The 16047-nt window shown below is 41.9% G+C and overlaps 1 protein-coding gene and 1 long non-coding RNA gene across 4 annotated transcripts in view; one reads left to right on the forward strand and one right to left on the reverse strand.

Annotated features, from left to right (window-relative positions):
* The window catches only part of LOC112444854 (uncharacterized), a 36389-nt gene extending 34810 nt beyond the window's left edge, over positions 1 to 1579 (forward strand). The window contains exon 3 of the long non-coding RNA XR_003033225.2: positions 1393 to 1579. This is a non-coding gene — a long non-coding RNA (uncharacterized lncRNA). The remainder of the gene's footprint in view (positions 1 to 1392) is intronic.
* The window catches only part of FAT3 (FAT atypical cadherin 3), a 645819-nt gene that overhangs the window by 372979 nt on the left and 256793 nt on the right, over positions 1 to 16047 (reverse strand). The window lies entirely within an intron of this gene.

A 16047-nucleotide genomic window follows, 5' to 3' on the forward strand; every position in this document is an offset into this window, starting at 1 on the left:
AGTGTAGGTTGTTTCGTCAAAACAGTTTGATAATCAGGGTCACTAGGAAGTTGGGAGGAAAGCAAGTTTGTTGTTCTGGTAACTGGAGATGAAGGAGCAAGTATCTGACTCAAGAGAATAGAGAAGGAAGCCCAGTCTCATTGTACCCATGGCTCACTCCCCTGCGTGGTGCCTGCGAGGGCCAACAGCAAGATGGTTATACCTCTCATCAGATACCATCATACACTGGAACATGGGATCCGCGGGCCACTCAGTCCAGAAGAGCATGTCCCCGAAGCACGGTGTCTGACACCACCATCCATCTCAGGGATAGACTGGAATACACATGCAATCCGAACAAGATTGTGTTGGTTCTGCAAATGTGGCCCAAGGCAAGTTCTTGAAGTCCCCATCAATCTGACTGACCCCCACCCTGTCCCACCCAGAAGTTCTAGCGCTGCTGCTCGTGTGTCTTTTGGAGGGTGCAAGGGGTGGGTGGGTAGGGGGAGAGGGTGGTGGAGCTGGATTCCACAGTGGGGAGGCCTCACAAGCCGTGTACTGGCCTGACAAGGTTAGGCTCTCCCCAGAATTTTATTTTTTTCGGAATATATGTTAAAATGTGGCTTCCAAGGTGGCTCAGGGTAAAGAATCCATCTGCAATGCAGGAATTGTGGGTTCGATTCCTTGGTGGGGAAGACCCCCTGGAGAAGGGCATGGCACCCCACTCCAGTATTCTTGCCTGGGAAAGCCCATGGACAGAGGAGTTTGGTGGGCTACAGTCCATGAGGTTGCAAAGAGTCAGATGTGACTTCAGCAACTAAATGACAGCAAATGTTAAAATGTGGTATATTTCTTACCAAAAGAATAGCTACCCTGTGGGGCTTGTGTATTGATAAGGGTGACCTCAGAAACATCACTCTCACAGGGCTCCGCACACCGCTGAGCTCTCGCTCCACCACCCAGTGTCCCCCCACCTCCAGTCTTTCCTGGACCACACACACAAACATTACCCAGTGCTCTCTCTTGTTTTAGGGTGATCAATAAAAAGCGGGTGTCAGTTACCCCTGCAGACCCCAGAAACCTGGATGCCAAGCATGAAAACCTGCTAGTTGGGGGTGGGGACCTGGTCTCGGAGTCTCCCAACATCGTTACTGTACCACACTCACAGCGTTCAAGAAGGGCCTGTAAGCACACGAAGTATCAGTCTCAGGGGTGAAGCTCCACATGAATGAGGTCATATTTATTTATGCCATCTAACGCCTGTACACGACCACTGAGTACTTACAATGCCTCCTAATGAGAAAGTATGTCTTGTACCTTGGAATAAGATGTGGGAATAAGCTTGCCTTTATAAAGGACTTAATTATTACTTCGTTATTAGGGTTACAAAGCTCTTGTTCTTTTCTTTCTTAGCTCACAAACCAACAAAAGAGAGAGCAAATTCAAGAACCATGGAAATCCTGCGCCAGGAAGTACCACCATAATGTTCGTGAAGAAAAGCAATTTGTGTTGTGGACAGAATGCATTTCTCTCCCATTATAACCACAGCCTGTTAAAAGCCTGTCAGGAAATAAATAAAACACTTTTTGTTCTGCTGCCCACATCCTTGTACTCAATTCAGCAGATTCAAGCTTCTCAGAAATGCAATCGAAGGTGAAGCCAAAGAGGACACGCAGGCTGGGGAAGGAAAGTGTCCAGAGGAGCCTGTGGGGACGTGGGCCCCTCCAGACTTGCTTCCCCAGTCCCTCTGCCCCCACGACCCTCACCTGAACTCACACACTGTTACAACAGATTCAGCCACGAGGTTCCATCCCTGACAAGTCCCATCCTTCCTGCCAAAAAGCAGCATTCGTCTTACCAAGGAAAAGAGGAGGGGTGAAATTAAAGAGCTCACACGGTTTATGTAGAGTACATGTGGGCATCAAAAAGATTCTTATTCCTAGCTCCAAAAAAATACTATGTATCTGAATGAGTGCTTTAAGATGTATGATTTTTCTAACAGTATATCTTAAGTGATGCTTACTATATATAATATATTTTTCCCCTGCAAGCAATCCACCTCACACGTTTTCAGAAGCACTACCAAAATAGAAAGCATTCTGAAGCATGCTGTGGATTCTGGCAGCAAACATTAAGGGTGGGGAAAGGGGGCTGGGTTTTACGGTAAAGCAATCTGGGGTATCACTGGAAAATGTATAGGCAATCTTTCAACTAAGAACGCCTGCCTTATGAATAATCCATAAATAACAACTGACCCTAAGTATCCACCATAAGCTCAGCTACCTTTTTCCCCACACCGCATTCCTGTGCCCAGCAGAGGGCCTGACCCATGAGGCACTAAAAGGATGAGTTCCATACACGTGTGGCCACTGACTAAGTGAAGGCCGATGAAGGTTCGAGGGCAACTGGTACATAGAAGTGACAAACGGTTTTGTTTTCATGCTTCTAAACACCAAGGGACTAAGGAAGATTATTCAGTCATTCTCATATTCACTTACACAGATGTGCAAGTTAAATAACTGGGATCCAAAGTCCTTGCAGTGCCCACCACCCCCAGCTCCCTGAATCCTGCCTCTTGTTCCTTCTGCTTCTAGTGCTGAGCCCTCACTGTGACACACACCACTGCTTATCAGTGGGTGAAACAGACATTGGGGCGAAGGGGTCCCTGTTCCTCCTAGTTTGTTCAGGGTGTGTCTCTGAAGCCACAACCTGGAAGTGGGCACATACGTAATTGAGATAAAGCTTTGTAATAAATATCATCATACCAAGTAACTACTTTTTGCACATAGGCTTTCCTGATCTAACTTGGGAATCAAATACTATATTATAATGGTATGTGTTCCAGTAAGACATTAGTAAACACATGCAATATACAATTTGCTCATAATCATAAGATTCCTTTCATATGAGGTCATGAGACAAAGTGCTGCATCATGCAACAGGGTCAGGATTACATACAGACCGTTAACCTGCTGCAGTCGCCCTTCTAGAATGTTCAAGGAAGAGAATGCACCTGATTGTAAGCTGAGGTCACCAGGCAACTTTGGATCAGTCAACTAACTACAAGAGAAATACTCTTAGAGCTCAGTACAACCCAGCCCAGGGTCCTTAGCTAGCAAGTGCTACATAAACATTTGATAAATGGCAAAGTAAAACCAAATTAGGCCACTTCACACCCATGAAGATGGCTAGTAGGAGAAAAAAAATAGAAAAATTACAACTATTGGTGCGGATGTGGAGAAACTGAAACTCGTATATACTGTAGTTGTTGTTCAGTTGCTCAGTTGTGTCCGACTCTTTGCGACCCCATGGACCGCAGCACGCCTGGTTTCCTTGTCTTTCACCATCTCCCAGAGCTTGCTCAAACTCATGTCCATTGAATTGGTGATCCCATCCAACCATCTTGTCCTCTGTCTTCCCCTTCTCCTCCTGCCCTCAATCTTTCCCAGCATCAGGGTCTCTTCTAATGAGTCAGCTCTTCGCATCAGGTGGCCAAAGTATTGAAGCTTCAGCATCAGCATCAGTCCTTCCAATGAATATTCAGGACTGATTTCCTTTGGGATAGACTAGTTTGATCTCCTAACAGTACTGTTAGTGGGAATGTAAATGGCGAAACTCATATAAAAACAGGAATGTGGTCCTCAAAAAATTGAAAATACAATTACCACCTGATCCAGAAATCCCACTTCTGGATATATACCTAAAATAATTGAAAATGGGCCTTAAAGAGCTATTTGCACACCTGTATTCATAGCAGTATTATTCACAACATCCAAAAGATGAAAGCAGCCCAGGCATCCATCCACAGACGAATGGATAAACAAGATGTGATGTATGCATTTTCCTGTGTAGCCCAGCCAGGGACGCCTCTCACCCTTGGACTTCCCTGGTGGCTCAGATGGTGAAGAATCTGCCTGTGACTCAGGAGACCCAGGTTCAATCCCAGGGTTGGGAAGATCCCCTGGAGAAGGGAACGGCTACCCACTCCAGTATTCTTGCCTGCAGAATGCCACGGACAGAGGTTACAGTACATGCGGTCGCAAAGACCTGAACAGGACTGCGCACCTACAAAGGGATATTATTCAGCCTCAAAAAGGAAGGAAATTCTGACACATGTTACAACACAGACGGATCCTGAGGACATTATGCGGTGCAAAATAAGCCAGCCACAGAGATAAACAGTGCAGTGATTTCACTTCTACGAGGCACCTAGAGTAGTCAGATTCATGAAGACAGAAAGGAGAACAGTGGCTGCCAAGAGCCACTGGAAAGGGGAATGGAGAGTTGCTTAATGTGTGCTGTGTTTCAGTTTTTCAAGATGAAACGAGTTCTGGATATTGATTGACAAACAATGGGAATGTACTTAAGGCTGCTGAAATGTACACTAAAAAATATGAGGATGGTAACATTTATGTTTTGTGTTTTGCCACAGTTAAAAAATATGTCCACAAAAACAAAAAAGATATCCACAATAACTAAAGAGAGATAATGCTCTAATATCATCAAATACCCATCAGCAGCCCAATTGTTCCATAAATGTAATAAATTTGCTTTAATCAGTACCAAAATATGGTTCATACTATTTTTAAAAAATAATCAGAAGATTTAGAAGATTCCTGATCTATTGTTGGGCAATATTGTGGTCTGTAAAAGAAGTAGTGTCTAGATAAGTTTTAAAATGACACATATTCCTTGATTACAAGACTAAGAAGGATTTGAAGGCAGGAGCTGTGGTCTTATTATTCTGCGTCCCCAAAGCCTTAGAAGAAATACTGAATAAATGACCAGATAGCGCATTCTTTCAGTTTAACTACTGCGGAAACAAGATGTAGGTGCAAAGAAACTGACAGAAAAGGCTCCTTTTCCTTTGTAAAAATCCATCTGTCAGAAGCTGGATGCTTACTACTCTGCCTGCAGCTAAACTGATAAAATTCTCTGCCTTTTTAGAAGCAAAAATATTTTAAGTTCCTGTCATGAGCTTTGTAAAACAACTGATACGCTTATAGTTTAGCAAAAATTGACTTGGTATGCCTAGCAGTCTCTGCATTAGAGATACTGTGTTAGACATTAAAAAAACAAAACAAAACTCTTTAGGAGACGATAATGTTCTACATGGAATAAGATAATTAAGAGGGGTGCAATTTTTCATATTAACCATTTTTAAAAAGTCTTTATTGAATTTACTGCAATATTCCTTCTTTTTTTTTTAACGTTTTGGATTTTGGCTACGAGGCATGTGGGATCTTGTCTCCCTGAGCAGGAATCAAACTAACAGCTTACCTGTTAAGGCCAAGTCTTAACAACCGGACTGCCAGGGAAGTCCAAGGGTAATATAATTAACACAGTAAAGTCCTAGCTGTTATGCTTCTGTTGTTGTGATGTGGTTGTTTGCATTGAGTGAGTGAATTCTTGGAACTGACAGAAATAGATGAACACATTCCACAGTATTCCAGAATCCTTCCAAAATCCTCTCCCAGAATGTGGCTCTCTTATAGGGCTCCTTACATATGAGACCTGCACTGTGGCTACAGCCAGTGCAGAAACCAGCTGTGGGAGGCACAGGGGTCCATTAAGAACCATAGCTATTCTGGCAGTTACTGCAGAGATGAAGGATATTAAAATATTAAACTTCAGCCTTAGAGGATATGAGGTCACCAAAGCCATATTTCAAAGCCAGAAGGCCATCCTTAGTACTTTAAGTGGGTTTTATTGTTTTTTTCCTAGGGCAGGTAAATTTACATTTGGCTTGGTAATAGAATTCTTTCAAAGGGGCCTGAATTTGAAAACATACAGGCCCTTAGCTTTCCTTCTTTTGTATTTGATTTAAAGGCACACAGAGGTCAGTCTCCTTGGGTTTATGGTTGAAAGATAATTCCAGCAGTAGAAATGGGTTGTGCTGGACTGAGTAAGGGATAGAAATTGGGAAGGAGCCAGTCTTGTAACCAAGACTGCTTACAAGTCAAGACTGGTTACCAGTCTTGTAAACAGACTGCTTTAGGCACAGTTTAGCCTCTGTGTCAAAATCCTAGCTCCTCTGACCATACTAAATTATAGAGGGATTGTTAGTGATGAAAGAAAAGAAGGGATATAAGATAAAGGCAACAAACATCTCCTTTGTTTTTCACCTGTACATCAGCATGCTAGCGGAGAAGGAAATGGCAACCCACTCCAGTGTTCTTGCCTGGAGAATCCCAGGGACAGAGGAGCCTGGTGGGCTGCCATCTATGGGGTCACACAGAGTCGGAATCGACTGAAGCAACTTAGCAGCAGCAGCAGCTAGACCAGCACATACAGTGAATGCTGATAATCTATTACAGTGGTTGCTTGATAAGCAAGTGCTTCTGAAGCTTTTGTGCCCAATCAAATGAGACAACTACTGTAAAACAGAGTGTTCTTATGAATGAATAAATGTTAGTTTTCGAGCACTCTTTTTTCAACCTTTTTATATAAAGTCGGCTATTTTTAGAGGATAACAGAAGTAGTGATAACTAGTTAAAATCTGAGTTTGGTTTTATGATAAGAAATTGCATCCTGTGAGCCTGGCCACCTTTTGTCACACAGCTTGTCAGCTGCTTATCCATCTACAATTTGATTTCTCTACTTACACACGTGGTTTTTCTTCCTTACCACTCCACCTTCCTTCTCAATACTCTAGTGCCCTCTGTGACTGAACTTTTCCATGTCCTAGCTCAGCTCCTACTCCTGCCGGAAAAGCCTTCCTACCATACGCCCCTATCTAAGGCTTAAAGGCCAAGTTTAAGTGTCCCTTCTCCAAAGAAGCCTCTGCCGCACTCTCTCATTTTGTATTAATCTGTCACTCCCCGACCTCCTACAGTATATTGTTGAAACTTTGATTATGTCACTCATGACTAAGTTCCCTGGACTAAAAAAATCTCTATGTGTCAGCATCCGTGTTCGAGGCAGTTGAATCATATACTTGAATATGAGTATCTTGAATCCTAAGCACTTGAATCTGAGCATCTGCTTAAGAATATTTACTGAGATCATACCAAAAGAAAATAATGAAGGAAAAGATGAGTTTCTAAAGGGAGAGAAATTTGTTCCAATTTAGAATTCCAGTGAAATTTAACTGGGGACAAACATGAAGATTAGGCACCTATTTGTATTGGTCTGAAGTAGCAGGCTGGTACTCCATGGGCTTACTGACGGTACAAGATTGATTTCCTGTATTTAAGCATACTTTTATGACAAACGGGGCTTGATATGGAAGGAGACAGCAGCTTCACAATATGAATAGCCTCAATTAGGGCTCAGTTAGACGTGTCACATCTTTGTTACTGAGATCAGAGGGGAAGAAATGTCGTCTACGTGGCCAGAGAGAGAGAACATCAGAAGTCATGCTAAAAGATATGCTCACTCAAATAAAGCAAGCATGATATATCCACTTGGCTGAACACATAAGCAAGTTTAAGCTTAAGCAAGAAACACAACTTAATAAGGAGGAGAAAATTGTGCCGAGATGGTGCGAGGAGAGAGAGAATTGGGATCTGTTGATTAGAACCTACTATACTTCATACCTGAATTCATAACTGAATCAACTCATTCAATGAAAATATACTGAGTACCCGTAAGTGTAAGAATCCACCTGCAATGCAGGAGACCTCGGTTGGGAAGATTCCCCAGAGAAGGGAAAGGCTACCCACTCCAATATTCTGGCCTGGAGAATTTCATGGACTCTATAGTCCATGGGGCCACAAAGAATCAGACACGACTGTCACCCGTAAGTGCTAGTTACATGCTGTTTGACAAAACTTTTACTAGTAAAAGGGGGAGTGCTACAGCAAATAAATCCGAGGTGGAGACTGCCTCTCGCCCACCACTGTCTGTTCTCTCCTTTTGCAGTAATAGAAAAGCCTGTCCACTCAGCTAGAAACCACATACATTCCTCGTCCTCCTTCACGGCTGGGTATGGAGAGTTCTGGCCAATGGAATGTAACTCCTAGGTCATTTCCAACTAAGAGGTCAAGCCGTTCACCCTTCCTTCCTTTCCTTTCCCTATGAGCTGCAAAATGGAAGTGCCTAGGACTCAGCATCAACCACAGACAGAAAGATAAAACCCAAGGAGATAGTGGGGTCGTATGATGGACAACTCCTAGTCCTTGACTGGTCACATGAAACAGAACCACCGCACCTGCCTCAACTGTCACCTCAGTGCTGTTACATTAAAGGCAAGCAAACTGTCTTCATTATTCTACTGCACTTTAGAAGCTTCTTCTTTATGACAGCTTAATTCTTATCCTACCTAGCCGAAGGCAATGGCAACCCACTCCAGTACTCTTGCCTAGAAAATCCCATGGGCGGAGGAGCCTGGTGGGCTGCAGTCCATGGGGTCACTGAGGGTTGGACACGAACTGAGCGACTTCACTTTCACTTTTCACTTTCATGCATTGGAGAAGGAAATGGCAACCCACTCCAGGGTTCTTGCCTGGAGAATCCCAGGGACTGGGGAGCCCGATGGGTTGCCATCTATGGGGTCACACAGAGTCGGACATGACTGAAGCGACTTGGCAGCAGCAGCAGCAGCAGAGTCAAAATGGGGCTTCCCAAGTGGTGCTAGTGGTAAAGAACCCGCCCGCCAATGCAGGAGACAAAACAGACTTGGGTTCGATCCTTGGGTCAGGAAGATCCCCTGAGAAGGACATGGCAACCCACTCCAGTATTCTTGCCTGGAGAGTCCCCATGGACGGAGGAGCCTGCTGGGTTTCAGTCCATGGGATCTCAAAGAGACGTGACTGAAGAGACTAGTATGCACAGAGTCAGAATGGGGGCCAGGCCGTTGTGGTCTTATTTTGTGGGAAATGTGTCAAATACTATTTGCTTTTCTGTGGGTCCTTGTCTACTTTTGTTCCAAACTCATCTGGCTGATATCTAAAAAAAAAAAATGGTTGACTTCTTTCTCACCTCATCTATGAATACCAGTGACTTGCTGAATGGTCCAGAACAAGCCTCTTAACTCTTTTCATCTGTGACAGCAAAAATACCCATTTTCCTCTGTGGAGTATTTTGTTAATTAATGTCAGTAGAGTAGAGAATGTTCCAAAGCAGGACTATTACTGTAAGCCTCCTTTACTCCAACTGTATAAGCAACATTAGAACTAATCACTCAGGAAGTAAAATCAGTAGGAAGTCGTCAAGAGGGTCAGCCTGTAATTAGTCAATGAGGTCACTGCCAATAACAATAGTATATTCTGTTACATGTGTAAACTGGATTTAATGGATGTACCACACTGGCAAGTTACTGGAAGAAGAAAACATTCCATCTTTGCCCTGGAACAGCATCTTATTGCAAAACACAAATGAAATACCTGTGGATCATGCCAAACAACACCAAAAAGGAAGTTGAACAGAGGCCATTGCTAGAAACGCCATTGCTGTACCAGAGAATTCAAAGAGAGCCACAGCAAAGGGACACCGCTGTTGAAACCATGTATGCTCTGTAAGCCTTGAGTACAAATCCATTGGAAAAGATCCTTCACCTTATATGGTCATCCTCTTGATGGTAAAGCAAAGCAGGAGACTGACTGCTTCAAGTCCTAGAAGTTTCTAAGTGACTCAGATGCGGTGAGGACTCGACAACAGACTTTAAATACCTGGAGAGTTGTTTGTGTTGCTGACCAACCTTGCTCCAAATCCACCGATTAGAAAAAATGAACAAATGTGTTCCTTGGTGAGATTTGGCATTTGGCAGAGCTTGCAATCGCACCTTCTCCAAGATCCCTAGGCATCAGAAGTTCTATGTTCTAATATCATGATGTGGTCTGAGTCAGTAGACATACTATTATGATGCCACATTCAAGATCAAGGTTTCATTTTGCTAAGTTAAATATGCTATACTTTAGCATTTTTAATTATTAAAAAAAGCTTAAGCAGTTAAAGTCATGAGGGGCATTTTAGTTCATGTGCCTACAAGTATTTTGGCAACACTTCAAAAATCTCTTTGACTTCCAAGTCTGCCTCTAGGAATTTTTTTTCTAAAGGGAAAATAGAAACAGATTTACAAAGATAATAACCAAACCACCTTTTTAATAAGAGTAAAAAATTAAAACCAGTCCCATCCTGGATATTGGAGACAACAGAAAAGGCAGTACATGGAACCTGCTGAAATGAAATTACACTAATAACCAAGTTAGTATAATTAAACACTCCATTTTCTACAGATACAGGTCCCTGTCTTGAGGATCCTGAATATAATGTACTGAATTCTTTTGAGTTTAAGAAGATTATAAAAGTAGGCCCACTTTAACATCAAGTAAAAAATCCTTAGAAAATGTCACATTGACATTCTCTCATGTCTAGAAGAAAATTAAGTAAAAGGAAGAACACATCATCTGTAAATATTCTCATCTTATTGTTGTTCAATTGCTAAGTTGTGCCAACTCTTTTGCTAACTCATGGACCTCGGCATGCTGGCTCCACTGTCCATGGGATTGCTAGGCGAGAATCCTGGAGTAGGTTGTCCTTCCTTCTCCATGGGATCTTTCTGACCCAGAGATTGCAGGTAAACTTATACTAACAGGAAATTAGTTGTACAGCTTTGCACATTTCATTTTTGCCATTTGCCATCTCTCATATTTGAAATTATTCCAAGATAAGGAAAACATCTTTCTCTTAATTACCTGGAACCAATGTTCTAAAAAACTCTCCAGTTAGTATCATTCAGAAACATGATTTTTACAAAAGCAATTTAGGAAAAGAGGTTGCTGAAATGCAGCCCATTTCTTAAAAGCATGGTATTTCAGTGAATCAGAGTACATTCTGAAAACCATATAAATATATTACCATTATGCAGACTTACTATTTGCCATTAAAAGAAACTCTTATTTAATCCACAATTAGTGGAGTTTAATAATCCTTGATTCTGGGGATTTGATTAAATTCCAAACTTTAAATTTACTGACAAAAAGAACCAGAAAGTAACAAGACAACTGTGATCCTGGCCAATACTATTACTTCTTTCTTTTAATTTTTATTTCAAAATAATTTCAAATTTACAGAAAAGCTACAAGTAGAGCATAATGAACCTTCATATGTCCCTCACTCAGAGACACTACTCAGATTTGACTAGTGGTCCTGATAATTCCCTTTACAGAGAAGGATCCAATTTAGGACCAGACATGGCGCTTAATGGTCACAGCTCTTTATTCTTCTTCAGTCAGAAAGATACTCTTCAGTCCCTGCTCACCTTCATGACCTTATCATTTCTGATGATGCAGGCTGGGCTCAGGTGTGCTTATTGATACTGAGGTGTCCCTCCTGAACAGAGCTAAGAAATATCTGTATATAAATACACACACGTGCCCTTGCATCTGTATTTATTTCTACGGCTACCTATATATCTTGAATATAGCAATACCTCTAATTCCAATCCAACATCACAGAGTCACTCTAGCCTTCTTCTTCTACTGTTTGTAACATCCTTCTCCTCTGACAGTAAGAAAACTGGCTCATTATCCACTTCTTTGCTCACTAGCCGATATGTCACCGGTCTCATCTACCGACCCGACCAGCCATTGATCTCAGCACTTTCCTCTCTCTGTGTCTGACCTCAGTGGGGCCAACTCTTACCAGCCACCCTCTTCACTTGGCCTTTTCTCCCCTCTTTGTTCTGAAACAGAAAGGAGGCGAAAGAAGAAGGAAAAAAGGAAGAAGGGAAAGGAAAGGAAAAGAGAAAGAAAGGAAAGAAGAAAAAAGTTTTTGATGGTAGTAGGTATGGTGCATTTCAGGGACAAAAAAAATAAGGAAAATTTTTAAAAAGGAGGAAGAGACAAGAGGTGGCAGAGAATACTCAGTAAGATCCTGGGCTCTAGAAGCAAACTCGGGTTGAAATCTTGAATCTGCTTAGTAGTTGCAAAAATTCGGGTAATTTGCTTTACCAATTTGTGCCTTGTTTCCCCAAGGTTAGGACAAAAATCATGTACCTATCATATAGGACTAATATGTTCACATATTTAAAGCATATAGAAAAGCATTTGGAATGTTGTAAGAATAACTGAATGCTAACTATTACTTATCTACAGAAGTGAAAAATTTCTCTCCTGAACATGAGGCAATTCTTTTAATGCATTCAGCCAAGTTTTCTACCTCAAGATGTCCTGGCAAGTATGCTGATTGTGGAAACTGCAGAAAAACAATGCAAAATAAAATTTACAGTCACCAGAATTTGAAACAATGAAAACAAAACTCATTATCATATCCAGTCCTAACTCCTTCATATTTCCCCAATCCCTCATTTCTACAGAATAGCCACATCCTAAGAACAGAGACTGGGTTATCTTGATTGTTGAAGACGTGCAAATATTAATTATGGTCCCAATAACTTCATTGTCAATGACTGCTATTATCATTTTCATCATTTTTCTTCCCACAGGATGATAGTTAAGGTATTTTTTCAGCAGTGAAAATTTCTAAAACGAAGGCCTCTACGTGAATACAAAGCGGTATCATTTTAAATTCTAAATCTGTAGCTCAGATCATCAAAGTACATTCCACAGGCTATTCAAAACGCAGCTCAAGGTAAAATACTGCCCTCCAGCTGAGATAATGACTAATTTTCCAATCAGGTTTTTTTTTTTTTCTTTTTTTGGCCATTTTTCAATCCACTGAAAATGTTCCTCTGCATGTTTAGAAAATGAAGTGAAATATTCTAATTTACAAATAATTACCACACACATCTCTGTAGGGATAACAAACTATCAAAAATTAAAATCTATGCATTGCCACTCTTTTGTAATACTTGCCTTTCCACTATCGTCCTCACCATGTCAGTAGCCTGTCTAAGATCCATTTCCACCTCTATTCCATATTCCTGGACATGACTATTTCACCAGTTAATGGCACTAACATGGCCACAAACTGAAACACTCACTCAGCCTGTGCTCTAACCCTTGGCTCTATAAATGGGTTCATAAACTGCTATTTACTGAATGTTTGTGTCCACACAAATCCATATGTTGAAACCTAACCCTCAGTCTGATGGTGTTCATAGATGGGTCCTTGGGTCGGTGATTAGGTCATGATGGCATGAACGGGAACCTAACAAGCAGGGCCAGGAGCGGGTCCCCGCGCCCTTTCCACCCTGCGTGCTGACAGTGGGAAGCCAGTCACCTATGACGAAGCAGGCCCTCACCAGACACTGCAACTGTAGGCACCGTGGTCTGGGACTTTGCACGTGTATGTTCTCCAATCTTTGAGGAATAAATAGCTGTTGCTGTAAGTCACCCAGTCTGTGAGATTTTGTTACAGCAGCCAGAACAGACTAAGATGCACATATAAGCAACAAGGCAGAAAAGTTCCTCCAAATGTATTGTATAGCCTTCAGGATTAGGCTTAGCTAAATGTCAAGTGGCAAAAAAAGGGCTTTCTGTACCATAAAAATCACTTCAATGAACTCCACGAATCACAGTTAAATCATTTTTTTTATGACTGAAAAGACAAAGATTAGGTCTTTGCAGAATTCAGGGCCCACCACTATGATCCCTAATGCCGAGTCTTTTTGAAAAATGAAGTCTCTGTGCCCTGGGAGGAAGCTGAGGAAGCAATGGGCAAGTGGCTGCCGGGAAGATGGCGCACCTGATCCCCACCACCATGCACAACAAGCAAGACAGTAAGAGCCATTGTCTACAGAGATTATTCAAAACTAGCCAAGGCACACAGTGTCCCTTAATCTCAGAAATCCAGAGGGGCAGCTATATTTTATCACAGTTTTTTAGACAAGGAAAAGGAGAATCAGAGAGTTTCTGAACTTGTCTGAGGTCATCACCAAGAGAGCAACAGGCAGAGCTGGAATTCAAACCCTTTTCCATCTAAGGGTGATCCTTGCCTTGCCACAAGAATTTGCATTTTGCAATATCCATAAGAATTCTCTCTAACCTTGATGACTCAATTAAAATACTTCATCTACTGTCTACTGGTTTTCAATATGCTGCTTGAAATAATTTTCTGTAGGTACAGAGCATCAGGTAACACCAATTCTAAAATTCCTTCCAGTTAAAAATGAAAGAGGGAAGGAAGAATGGAAGGGAGGGTGGGAAGGAGGAAGACTAACCAGTTCTTGAGCTGCCTGGGAGCTGCCTAAAATCAAAATTTTAGACAAAATTAAGCGGAACATCAACTTCAGAGAGAGCTGATAACAATGACAGTGGGGGTGTGGCCTGAGGTCAAAGAGCACAGAAGGTCTTTTTGGAGCTTTAGAGAAAGGACTGGGTAAGTCAGATAACTTTCCAGACCAGAGATCATCAAAAGATAAACTGTTGGCAAAAAGAGGGGCAGAGTCTAGCTCCAACCACATCTCCACAAATGACCAAATTTCATTCCTTTCCATGGCTGAGTAATATTCCATTGTATATATGTATCTCATTTCTTTATCCATTCATCTGTCAGTAGACATGTAGGTTGCTTCCATGTCCTAGCTATTGTATGCACATCAGAAGCTAACATACCATTATAAAGCAGCTACACACCAATTGCACTCATCTCACACACTAGCAAAGTAGTGCTCGAAGTTCTCCAAGCCAGGCTTCAACAGTATGTGAACCATGAACTTCCAGATGTTCAAGATGGATTTAGAAAAGGACAGATGAACCAGACATCAAATTGCCAACGTCTGTTGGATCATCAAAAAAGCAAGGGAATACCAGAAAAACATCGACTTCTGCTTTATTGATTACGCCAAAGCCTTTGTGCAGATCACAACAAACTGTGGAAAATTCAAGAGATGGGAATACCAGACCACCTTACCTGCCTCCTGAGAAATCTGTGTGCAGGTCAAGAAGCAACAGTTAAGAAGCGGACATGGGGAAACAGTCTGGTTCCAAATCAAGAAAGGAGTACGTCAAGGCTACATATTGTCACCCTGCTTATTTAACTTACATGCAGAGCACATCATGAGAAATGCTGGGCTGGATGAAGCACAAGCTGAAATCAAGATTGCTGGGAGAAATATCAATAACCTCAGATATGCAGATGACACCACCTTTATGGCAGAAAGTGAAGAGGAACTAAAAAGCCTCTTGATGAAAGTGAAACAGGAGAGTGAAAAAGTTGGCTTAAAACGCAACATTTAGAAAACTAAGATCATGACATCCAGTCCCATCACTTCATGGCAAATAGATGGGGAAACAATGGAAACAGTGACAGACTTTATTTTCTTGAGCTCCAAAACCACTGCAGATGGTGACTGCAGCCATGAAATTAAAAGACACTAGCTCCTTGGAAGGAAAGCTATGGCTAACCTAAACAGCATATTAAAAAGCAAAGACATTACTTTGCCAACAAAGGTCTGTCTAGTCAAAGCTATGGTTTTTCCAGTAGTCATATATGGATATGAGAGTTGGACTATAAAGAAAGCTGAGTGCCAAAGAATTGATGCCTTTGAACTGTGGTCTTGGAGAAGACTCTTAAGAGTCCCTTGGACTGCAAGTGGATTCAACCAGTCAATCCTAAAGCAAATCAGTCCTGAATATTCATTTTCAGGACTGATGTTGAAGCTGAAACTCCAATACTTGGGCCACCTGATATGAAGAACTGACTGCTTGGAAAAGACCCTGATGCTGGGAAAGATTGAAGGTGGGAGAAGGGGACAACAGAGGATGAGATGGTTGGATGGAATCACCAGGTTGATGGACATGAATTTGAGTAAGTCCCGGGGGTTGGTGATGGACAGGGAGGCCTGGCGTGCTGCAGTCCAGGGGGTCGCAAAGAGCTGAACATGACTAAGCAACTGAACTGAACTGAACTGAGCTGAATAGTCCAATTAAAAAAAAGAGAGGCAGAGAAAGGAGAATGACTCAGAATGTGAAGCAAGAAGACCAAAAAGACATATTAGTTACACTCTTTAGTTTTGCTGAGGATGCTAAATGCAGACTATATGTCAGATGAACTTTATCCTAGGTTGGTCCTGTCTGAGTTAATGTATTAGTATATTAATTTGAGAGGTTATCAATTTCCATTTCCCTCTAAGTGTGATTTCCATAGACCAACTCAGAGCAAAGCTTTCTATCAAACCCCTGACTTCATTCAACAGAAAGGAGGAAAATACAAAAGAAGCGG

Source organism: Bos taurus, chromosome 29, assembly GCF_002263795.3.
Source record: "Bos taurus isolate L1 Dominette 01449 registration number 42190680 breed Hereford chromosome 29, ARS-UCD2.0, whole genome shotgun sequence".
Classification (NCBI taxonomy): Eukaryota; Metazoa; Chordata; class Mammalia; order Artiodactyla; family Bovidae; genus Bos; species Bos taurus.